The sequence below is a fragment of the Pleurodeles waltl genome, chromosome 6 (assembly GCF_031143425.1).
Source record: "Pleurodeles waltl isolate 20211129_DDA chromosome 6, aPleWal1.hap1.20221129, whole genome shotgun sequence".
In the NCBI taxonomy this organism is placed as follows: Eukaryota; Metazoa; Chordata; class Amphibia; order Caudata; family Salamandridae; genus Pleurodeles; species Pleurodeles waltl.
Window position 1 is genome coordinate 78,979,451 of NC_090445.1, and position 10,645 is coordinate 78,990,095.

Here is a 10,645-nt window from a genome sequence, read left to right on the forward strand (position 1 = left end):
AGAAAGGTGCCTGTGTCGAGTCAGCAGCAGAGAAAATGAAACAAAGGGGCCTCCTGGGATAACCACACACTACTTCCTCACAAAGAACACACAGAGGGTGTGTGAAATGACATAGGCACAGCAGCACGACTAGCTCAGTCGGTAGACCATGAGACTCTTAATCTGAGGGTCGTTGGTTTGAGCCCCACGTTGGGCGTGATGCTTTTTAAAGGCTTCTCCATTTTCGGGTTTAACATTAACTCTCACCTTTTTCAGATATTTCGCTGAGGCTTAAAACTACACACACATACATCCTGCAGTTTGCCTCACGATTCCCACAGGACTCCACACAACGCAGCACTTCCCGCCCTGAGAGGTGCCGCTGGGAGCGGTCCTAGGCCGAGCCTTTCCTGCGCCCTTTCCTAGCCTGAGCCACCCGTGCTTACAGCGAGGTCGGAGTCCGCTCCGGTCCGTCCTGTCCCCCCCATCCTTTCAAAAAGAGGAGTTTAAGGTGTCATCCCCGCTGGTGTTATGATTAAAGTAGGTATGAAAACTACTTTATGTCAGCAGCGGGATTTGACCACGGGACTGGGGAAGATACTGCTCTTGAATGTGGCACCTTACACCGCTCGGCCATTCCGGCAGCCTCTGGAACACCGCTCTGGAGGCTGACTGCCACCTCGCGAAACAGGGAGAGTTCACACTGTTCTCTACTGGACATTTAAGCATGTGCCCAGAGACAGGTTGAGAGGACAGATGCATGTATGTACCGGAGTGAGCTCCAGAAAGACTGATTGGGACATAAGACTGGGGTAGAGCGAGAGATGGAGAAAGAGAAAGGTGCCTGTGTCGAGTCAGCAGCAAAGAAAATGAAACAAAGGGGCCTCCTGGGATAACCACACACAACTGCCTCACAAAGAACACACAGAGGGTGTGTGAAATAAGATAAGCACCGCAGCCCGGCTAGCTCAATCGGTAGCGCATGAGACTCTCAATCTCAGGGTTGTGGGTTCGAGCCCCATGTTGGGCGTGATGCTTTTTAAAGGCTTCTCCATTTTCTGGTTTAACATTAACTCTCACCTTTTTCAGATATTTCGCTGAGGTTTAAAACTACACACACACACATCCTGCAGTTTGCCTCACGATTCCCACAGGACTCAACACAACGCAGCACTTCCCGCCCTGGGAGGCGCCGCTGGGAGGCGCCGCTGGGAGCGGTCCTAGGCCGAGCCTTTCCTGCGCCCTTTCCTAGCCTGAGCCGCCCGTGCTTACAGCGAGCTCGGAGTCCGCTCCAGTCTGTCCTGTTCCCCCCCCATCCTTTCAAAAAGAGGAGTTTAAGGTCTCATCCCTGCTGGTGTTATGATTAAAGTAGGTATGAAAACTACTTTATGTCAGCAGCAGGATTTGATCACAGGACTGGGGAAGATACTGCTCTTGAATGTGGCGCCTTACACCGCTCGGCCATTCCGGAAGCCTCCAGAAAACAGCTCTGGAGGATGACTGCCACCTCGCGAAATAGGGAGCGTTCACACTGTTCTCTACTGGGCATTTAAGTATGTGCCCAGAGACAGGTTGAGAGAACAGATGCATGTATGTACCAGAGTGAGCTCCAGAGAGACTGATGGGGACATAAGACTGGGGTAGAGCGAGAGATGGAGAAAGAGAAAGGTGCCTGTGTCGAGTCAGCAGCAGAGAAAATGAAACAAAGGGGCCTCCTGGGATAACCGCACACTACTTCCTCACAAAGAACACACAGAGGGTGTCTGAAATAACATAGGCACAGCAGCCCAGCTAGCTCAGTCGGTAGAGCATGAGCCTCTTAATCTCAGGGTCGTGGGTTTGAGCCCCTTGTTGGGTGTGATGCTTTTTAAAGGCTTCTCCATTTTCGGGTTTAACATTAACTCTCACCTTTTTTAGATATTTCGCTGAGGCTTAAAACTACACACACACACATCCAGCAGTTTGCCTCACGATTCCCACAGGACTCCACACATCGCAGCACTTCCCGCCCTGGGAGGCGCCGCTGGGAGTGGTCCCAGGCCGAGCCTTTCCTGCGCCCTTTCCTAGCCTGAGCCGCCCGTGCTTACAGCGAGTTCGGAGTCCGCTCCAGTCTGTCCTGTTCCCCCCCCATCCTTTCAAAAAGAGGAGTTTAAGGTCTCATCCCCGCTGGTGTTATGATTAAAGTAGGTATGAAAACTACTTTATGTCAGCAGAAGGATTTGACCACAGGACTGGGGAAAATATTGCTCTTGAATGTGCCGCCTTACACCGCTCGGCCATTCCGGCAGCCACCAGAACACGGCTCTGGAGGCTGATTGCCACCTCGCGACACAGGGAGAGTTCACACTGTTCTCTACTGGATATTTAAGTATGTGCCCAGAGACAGGTTGAGAGGACAGATGCATGTATGTACCACAGTGAGCTCCAGAGAGACTGATGGGGACATAAGACTGGGGTAGAGCGAGAGATGGAGAAAGAGAAAGGTGCCTGTGTCGAGTCAGCAGCAGAGAAAATGAAACAAAGGGGCCTCCTGGGATAACCACACACTACTGCCTCACAAAGAACACACAGAGGGTGTGTGAAATAGGATAGGCACAATAGCCCGGCTAGCTCAGTCGGTAGCGCTTCAGACACTTAATCTCAGGGTCGTGGGTTCGAGCCCCATGTTGGGCGTGTTGCTTTTTAAAGCCTTCTCCATTTTCGCGTTTAACATTAACTCTCACCTTTTTCAGATATTTCACTGAGGCTTAAAACTACACACACACACATCCTGCAGTTTGCCTCACGATTCCCACAGGACTCCACACAACGCAGCACTTCCCGCCCTGGGAGGCGCCGCTGGGAGCGTTCCTAGGCCGAGCCTTTTCTGCGCCCTTTCCTAGCCTGAGCCGCCCGTGCTTACAGCGAGCTCTGAGTCCGCTCCGGTCCGTCCTGTCACCCCCCATCCTTTCAAAAAGAAGAGTTTAAGGTCTCATCCCTGCTGGTGTTATGATTAAAGAAGGTATGAAAACTACTTTATGTTGGCAGCGGGATTTGCTCACAAGACTGGAGAAGATACTGCTCTTGAATGTGGCACCTTACACCGCTCGGCCATTCCGGCAGCCTCCGGAACACACCTCTGGAGGCTGACTGCCATCTCGCGAAACAGGGAGCGTTCACACTGTTCTCTACTGGACATTTAAGTATGTGCCCAGAGACAGGTTGAGAGGACAGATGCATGTATGTACCAGAGTGAGCTCCAGAGAGACTGATGGGGACATAAGACTGGGGTAGAGCGAGAGATGGAGAAAGAGAAAGGTGCCTGTGTCGAGTCAGCAGCAGAGAAAATGAAACAAAGGGGCCTCCTGGGATAACCACACACTACTTCCTCACAAAGAACACACAGAGGGTGTGTGAAAATACATAGTCACAGCAGCCCGGCTAGCTCAGTAGGTAGAGCATGAAACTCTTAATCTCAGGGTCGTGGGTTCGAGCCCCACGTTGGGTGTGATGCTTTTTAAAGGCTTTTCCATTTTCGGGTTTAACATTAACTCTCACCTTTTTCAGATATTTCGCTGAGGCTTAAAACTACACACACACACATCCTGCAGTTTGCCTCACGATTCCCACAGGACTCCACACAACGCAGCACTTCCCGCCCTGGGAGGCGCCGCTGGGAGTGGTCCTAGGCCGAGCCTTTCCTGCGCCCTTTCCTAGCCTGAGCCGCCCGTGCTTACAGCGAGCTCGGAGTCCGCTCCGGTCCGTCCTGTCCCCCCCATCCTTTCAAAAAGAGGCGTTTAAGGTCTCATCCCGCTGGTGTTATGATTAAAGTAGGTATGAAAACTACTTTATGTCAGCAGCGGGATTTGACCACGGGACTTGGGAAGATACTGCTCTTGAATGTGGCACCTTACACCGCTCGGCCATTCCGGCAGCCTCCGGAACACGGCTCTGGAGGCTGACTGCCACCTCGCGACACAGGGAGAGTGCACACTGTTCTCTACTGGACATTTAAGTATGTGCCCAGAGACAGGTTGAGAGGACAGATGCATGTATGTACCAGAGTGAGCTCCAGAGAGACTGATGGGGACATAAGACTGGGGTAGAGCGAGAGATGGAGAAAGAGAAAGGTGCCTGTGTCGAGTCAGCAGCAGAGAAAATGAAACAAAGGGGCCTCCTGGGATAACCACACACTACTTCCTCACAAAGAATACACAGAAGGTGTGTCAAATAACAACGGCACAGCAGGCCGGCTAGCTCAGTCGGTAGAGCATGAGACTCTTAATCTCAGGGTCGTGGGTTTGAGCCACACGTTGGGCGTGATGCTTTTTAAAGGCTTCTTCCTTTTCGGGTTTAACATTAACTCTCACCTTTTTCAGATATTTTGCTGAGGCTTAAAACTATACACACTCACACATCCTGCAGTTTGCCTCACGATTCCCACAGTACTCCACACAACGCAGCACTTCCCGCCCTGGGAGGCGCCGCTGGGAGCGTTCCTAAGCCGAGCCTTTTCTGCGCCCTTTCCTAGCCTGAGCCGCCCGTGCTTACAGCGAGCTCGGAGTCCGCTCCGGTCCGTCCTGTCCCCCCCCATCCTTTCAAAAAGTGGAGTTTAAGGTATCATCCCCGCTGGTGTTATGAATAAAGTAGGTATGAAAACTACTTTATGTTATCAGCAGGATTTGATCACAGGACTGGGGAAGATACTGCTCTTGAATGTGGCGCCTTACACCGCTCGGCCATTCCGGCAGCCTCCGGAGCACGATTCTGGAGGCTGACTGCCACCTCGCGAAACAGTGAGAGTTCACACTGTTCTCTACTGGACATTTAAGTATGTGCCCAGAGACAGGTTGAGAGGACAGATGCATGTATGTACCAGATTGAGCTCCAGAGAGACTGATGGGGACATAAGACTGGGGTAGAGCTAGAGATGGAGAAAGAGAAAGGTGCCTGTGTCGAATCAGCAGCAGAGAAAATGAAACAAAGGGGCCTCCTGGGATAACCACACACTACTTCCTCACAAAGAACACACAGTGGGTGTGTGAAATGATATAGGCACAGCAGCCTGGCTAGCTCAGCCGGTAGAGCATGAGACTCTTAATCTCAGGGTTGTGGGTTCGAGCCCCACGTTGGGTGTGATGCTTTTTAAAGGATTCTCCATTTTCGGGTTTAACATTAACTCTCAACTTTTTCAGATATTTCGCTGAGGCTTAAAACTACACACACACACATCCTGCAGTTTGCCTCACGATTCCCACAGGACTCCACACAACGCAGCACTTCCCGCCCTGGGAGGCGCCGCTGGGAGTGGTCCTAGGCCAAGCCTTTTCTGCGCCCTTTCCTAGCCTGAGCCGCCCGTGCTTACAGCGAGCTCGGAGTCCTCTCCGGTCCGTCTTGTCCCCCCCCCTTCCCATCCTTTCAAAAAGAGGAGTTTAAGGTCTCATCCCTGCTGGTGTTATGATTAAAGTAGGTATGAAAACTACTTTACATCGGTAGCGGGATTTGATCACAGGACTGGGGAAGATAATGCACTTAAATGTGCCACCTTACACCGCTCAGCCATTCCGGCAGCATCCGGAATATGACTCTGGAGGCTGACTACCACCTCGCGAAACAGGGAGAGTTCACACTGTTCTCTACTGGACATTTAAGTATGTGCCCAGAGACAGGTTGAGAGGACAGATGCATGTATGTACCAGAGTGAGCTCCAGAAAGACTGATGAGGACATAAGACTGGGGTAGAGCGAGAGATGGAGAAAGAGAATGGTGCTTGTGTCGAGTCAGCAGCAGAGAAAATGAAACAAAGGGGCCTCCTGGGATAACCACACACTACTTCCTCACAAAGAACACACAGAGGGTGAGTGAAATGACATAGGCACAGCAGCCTGGCTAGCTCAGTCGGTAGAGCATGCGACACTTAATCTCAGGGTCGTGGGTTCGAGCCCCACGTTGGGTGTGATGCTTTTTAAAGGCTTCTCCATTTTCGGGTTTAACATTAACTCTCACCTTTTTCAGATATTTCGCTGAGGCTTAAAACTACACACACACACATCCTGCAGTTTGCCTCACGATTCCCACAGGACTCCACACAACGCATCACTTCCCGCCCTGGGAGGCGCCGCTGGGAGCGTTCCTAGGCCGAGCCTTTTCTGCGCCCTTTCCTAGCCTGAGCCGCCCGTGCTTACAGCGAGCTCTGAGTCCGCTCCGGTCCGTCCTGTCCCCCCCCCCATCCTTTCAAAAAGAGGAGTTTAAGGTCTCATCCCCACTGGTGTTATGATTAAAGTAGGTATGAAAACTACTTTATGTCGGCAGCAGTATTTGATCACAGGACTAGAGAAGATACTGCTCTTGAATGTGGCGCCTTACACCACTCGGCCATTCCGGCAGCCTCTGGAGCACGGCTCTGGAGGCTGTCTGCCACCTCGCGAAACAGGGAGAGTTCACAATCTTCTTTACTGGACATTTAAGTATGTGCCCAGAGACAGGTTGAGAGGACAGATGCATGTATGTACCAGAGTGAGCTCCAGAGAGACTGATGGGGACATAAGACTGTGGTAGAGCGAGAGATGGAGAAAGAGAAAGGTGCCTGTGTCGAGTCAGCAGCAGAGAAAATGAAACAAAGGGGCCTCCTGGGATAACCACACACTACTTCCTCATAAAGAACACACAGAGGGTGTGTGAAATGACATAGGTACAGCAGCCCGGCTAGCTGAGTCGATAGAACATGAGACTCTTAATCTCAAGGTTGTGGGTTTGAGCCCCATGTTGGGTGTGATGCTTTTTAAAGGCTTCTCCATTTTCGGGTTTAACATTAACTCTCACCTTTTTCAGATATTTCGCTGAGGCTTAAAACTACACACACACACATCCTGCAGTTTGCCTCACGATTCCCACAGAACTCCACACAACGCAGCACTTCCCACCCTGGGAAGGTGCCGCTGGGAGCGGTTCTAGTCTGAGCCTTTCCTGCGCCCTTTCCTACCCTGAGCCGCCCGTGCTTACAGCGAGCTCGGAGTCCGCTCCGGTCCGTCCTACCCCCCCATCCTTTCAAAAAGAGGAGTTTAAGGTCTCATCCCCACTGGTGTTATGATTAAAGTAGGTATGAAAACTACTTTATGTCGGCAGCAGTATTTGATCACAGGACTAGAGAAGATACTGCTCTTGAATGTGGCGCCTTACACCGCTCGGCCATTCCGGCAGCCTCTGGAACACGGCTCTGGAGGCTGTCTGCCACCTCGCGAAACAGGGAGAGTTCACAATCTTCTTTACTGGACATTTAAGTATGTGCCCAGAGACAGGTTGAGAGGACAGATGCATGTATGTACCAGAGTGAGCTCCATAGAGACTGATGGGGACATAAGACTGGGGTAGAGCGAGAGATGGAGAAAGAGAAAGGTGCCTGTGTCGAGTGAGCAGCAGAGAAAATGAAACAAAGGGGCCTCCTGGGATAACCACACACTACTTCCTCACAAAGAACACACAGAGGGTGTGTGAAATGACATAGGCACAGCAGCCCGGCTAGCTCAGTCGGTAGAGCATGAGACTCTTAATCTCAGGGTCGTGGTTTTGAGCCCCACGTTGGGCATGATGCTTTTTAAAGGCTTCTCCATATTCGGGTTTAACATTTACTCTCACCTTTTTCAGATATTTCGCTGAGGCTTAAAACTACACACACACACATCCTGCAGTTTGCCTCACGATTCCCACAGGACTCCACACAATGCAGCACTTCCCGCCCTGGGAGGTGCCGCTGGGAGCGGTCCTAAGCCGAGCCTTTCCTGCGCCCTTTCCTAGCCTGAGCCGCCCGTGCTTACAGCGAGCTCGAGGTCCGCTGCGGTCCGTCCTGTTCCCCCCCCCATCCTTTCAAAAAGAGGATTTTAAGGCCTCATCCCCGCTGGTGTTATGATTAAAGTAGGTATGAAAACTACTTTATGTCAGCAGTGTGATTTGATCACAGGACTGGGGAAGATACTGCTCTTGAATGTGGCACCTTACGCCGCTCGGCCATTCCGGCAGCCTTCGGAACACTTCTCTGGAGGCTGACTGCCACCTCACGAAACAGGGAGAGTTCACACTGTTCTCTACTGGACATTTAAGTATGTGTCCAGAGACAGGTTGAGGACAGATGCATGTATGTACTAGAGTGAGCTCCAGAGAGACTGATGGGGACATAAGACTGGGGTAGAGCGAGAGATGGAGAAAGAGAAAGGTGCCTGTATCGAGTCAGCAGCAGAGAAAATGAAACAAAGGGGCCTCCTGGGATAACCACACACTACTGCCTCACAAAGAACACCCAGAGGGTGTGTGAAATAACATAATCACAGCACCCTGGCTAGCTCAGTCGGTAGAGCATGAGACTCTTCATCTCAGGGTTGTCGGTTCGAGCCCCCTGTTGGGCATGATGCTTTTTAAAGGCTTCTCCATTTTCGGGTTTAACATTAACTCTCACCTTTTTCAGATATTTTGCTGAGGCTTAAAACTACACACACACACACATCCTGCAGTTTGCCTCACGATTCCCACAGGACTCCACACAACGCAGCACTTCCCGCCCTGGGATGCGCCGCTGGGAGCGGTCCTAGGCCGAGCCTTTCCTGCGCCCATTTCCTAGCCTGACCCGCCCGTGCTTACAGCGAGCTCGGAGTCCGCTCCGGTCCGTCCTGTCCCCCCCCTATCCTTTCAAAAAGAGGAAATTAATTTCTCATCCCCGCTGGTGTTATGATTAAAGTAGGTATGAAAACTCCTTTATGTCAGCAGCGGGATTTGATCACGGGACTGGGGAAGATACTGCTCTTGAATGTGGCGCCTTACACCACTTGGCCATTCCGGCAGCCTGCGGAACACGGCTCTGGAGGCTGACTGCCACCTCGCGAAACAGGGAGAGTTCACACTGTTCTCTACTGGACATTCAAGTATGTGCCCAGAGACAGATTGAGAGGACAGATGCATGTATGTACCAGAGTGAGCTCCAGAGAGACAGATGGGGACATAAGACTGGGTTAGAGCGAGAGATGGAGAAAGAGAAAGGTGCCTGTGTCGAGTCAGCAGCAGAGAAAATGAAACAAAGGGGCCTCCTGGGATAACCACACACTACTTCCTCACAAAGAACACACAGAGGGTGTGTGAAATGACATAGGCACAGCATCCCGGCTAGCTCAGTTGGTAGAGCGTGAGACTCTTCATCTCAGATACGTGGTTTCGAGCCCCACGTTGGGTGTGATGCTTTTTAAAGGCTTCTCCATTTTCGGGTTTAACATTAACTCTCACCTTTTTCAGATATTTCGCTGAGGCTTAAAACTACACACACACACACACATCCTGCAGTTTGCCTCACGATTCCCACAGGACTCCACACAACACACCACTTCCCGCTCTGGGAGGCGCCGCTGGGAGCGGTCCTAGGCCGAGCCTTTCCTGCGCCCTTTCCTAGCCTGAGCCGCCCGTGCTTACAGCGAGCTCGGAGTTGCTCCGGTCTGTCCTGTCCCCCCCCATCCTTTCAAAAAGAGGAGTTTAAGGTCTCATCCCCGCTGGTGTTATGATTAAAGTAGGTATGAAAACTACTTTATGTCGGCAGAGGTATTTGATCACGGGACTGGGGAAGATACTACTCTTGAATGTTGCACCTTACACCGCTCGGCCATTCCGGCATCCTCCGGAACACGGCTCTGGAGGCTGACTGCCACCTCGCGAAACAGGGAGAGTTCACACTGTTCTCTACTGGACATTTAAGTATGTGCCCAGAGACAGGTTAAGAGGACAGATGCATGTATGTACCAGATTGAGCTCCAGAGAGACTGATGGGGACATAAGACTGGGGTAGAGCGAGAGATGGAGAAAGAGAAAGGTGCCTGTGTCAAGTCAGCAGCAGTGAAAATGAAACAAAGGGGCCTCTTGGGATAATCACACACTACTTCCTCACAAAGAACACACAGAGGGTGTGTGAAATGTCATAAGCACAGCAGCCTGGCTAACTCAGTCGGTAGAGCATGAGACTCTTAATCTCAGGGTCGTGGGTTCGAGCCCCACGTTGGGCGTGATGCTTTTTAAAGGCTTCTCCATTTTCGGGTTTAACATTAACTCTCACCTTTTTCAGATGTTTCGCTGAGGCTTAAAACTACACACACACACATCCTGCAGTTTGCCTCACGATTCCCACAGGACTCCACACAACGCAGCACTTCCCGCCCTGGGAGGCGCCGCTGGGAGCAGTCCTAGGCTGAGCCTTTCCTGTGCCCTTTCCTAGCCTGAGCCGCCCGTGCTTACAGCGAGCTCGGAGACCGCTACGGTCCGTCCTGTCCCCCCCCCCATCCTTTCAAAAAGAGGAGTTTAAGGTCTCATCCCCGCTGGTGTTATGATTTGTTAGAGGGAAATCTGTTAACAAAATGAGACAGGTCAATTCGACCCAATAATATAGGTTTAATCGATTTTCAGCTGGGAACAACAGGCAGTCTCAACATATAGGCCATGACTGAAGTTCAAAGTTCTGGTTCAAACACCAGTAGCATTTATACTGTAAAAACTACAAAAAACTGTGGTGAAGAGTTCACCATTGACGTAAGCAACTACAAGCAGTACAGATAAGATAATGAGGTGCCTCTGGAAAGAAGCACATGCACTTGTTGGCCTCATGGGTGGGTAAGTTACACTGACGTCATTCACCATATCTATCTTTCTGCACAACAAGAGA

The 10,645-nt window shown here is 51.3% G+C and overlaps 1 non-coding gene across 1 annotated transcript; it reads left to right on the plus strand.

Moving 5' to 3' along the window:
* Window positions 1-936: 936 nt before the first annotated feature.
* Window positions 937-1,009, plus strand: TRNAE-CUC (transfer RNA glutamic acid (anticodon CUC)). The gene has a single exon. It is a non-coding gene; the product is annotated as a tRNA-Glu (tRNA).
* The last annotated feature ends 9,636 nt before the right edge of the window (window positions 1,010-10,645 follow it).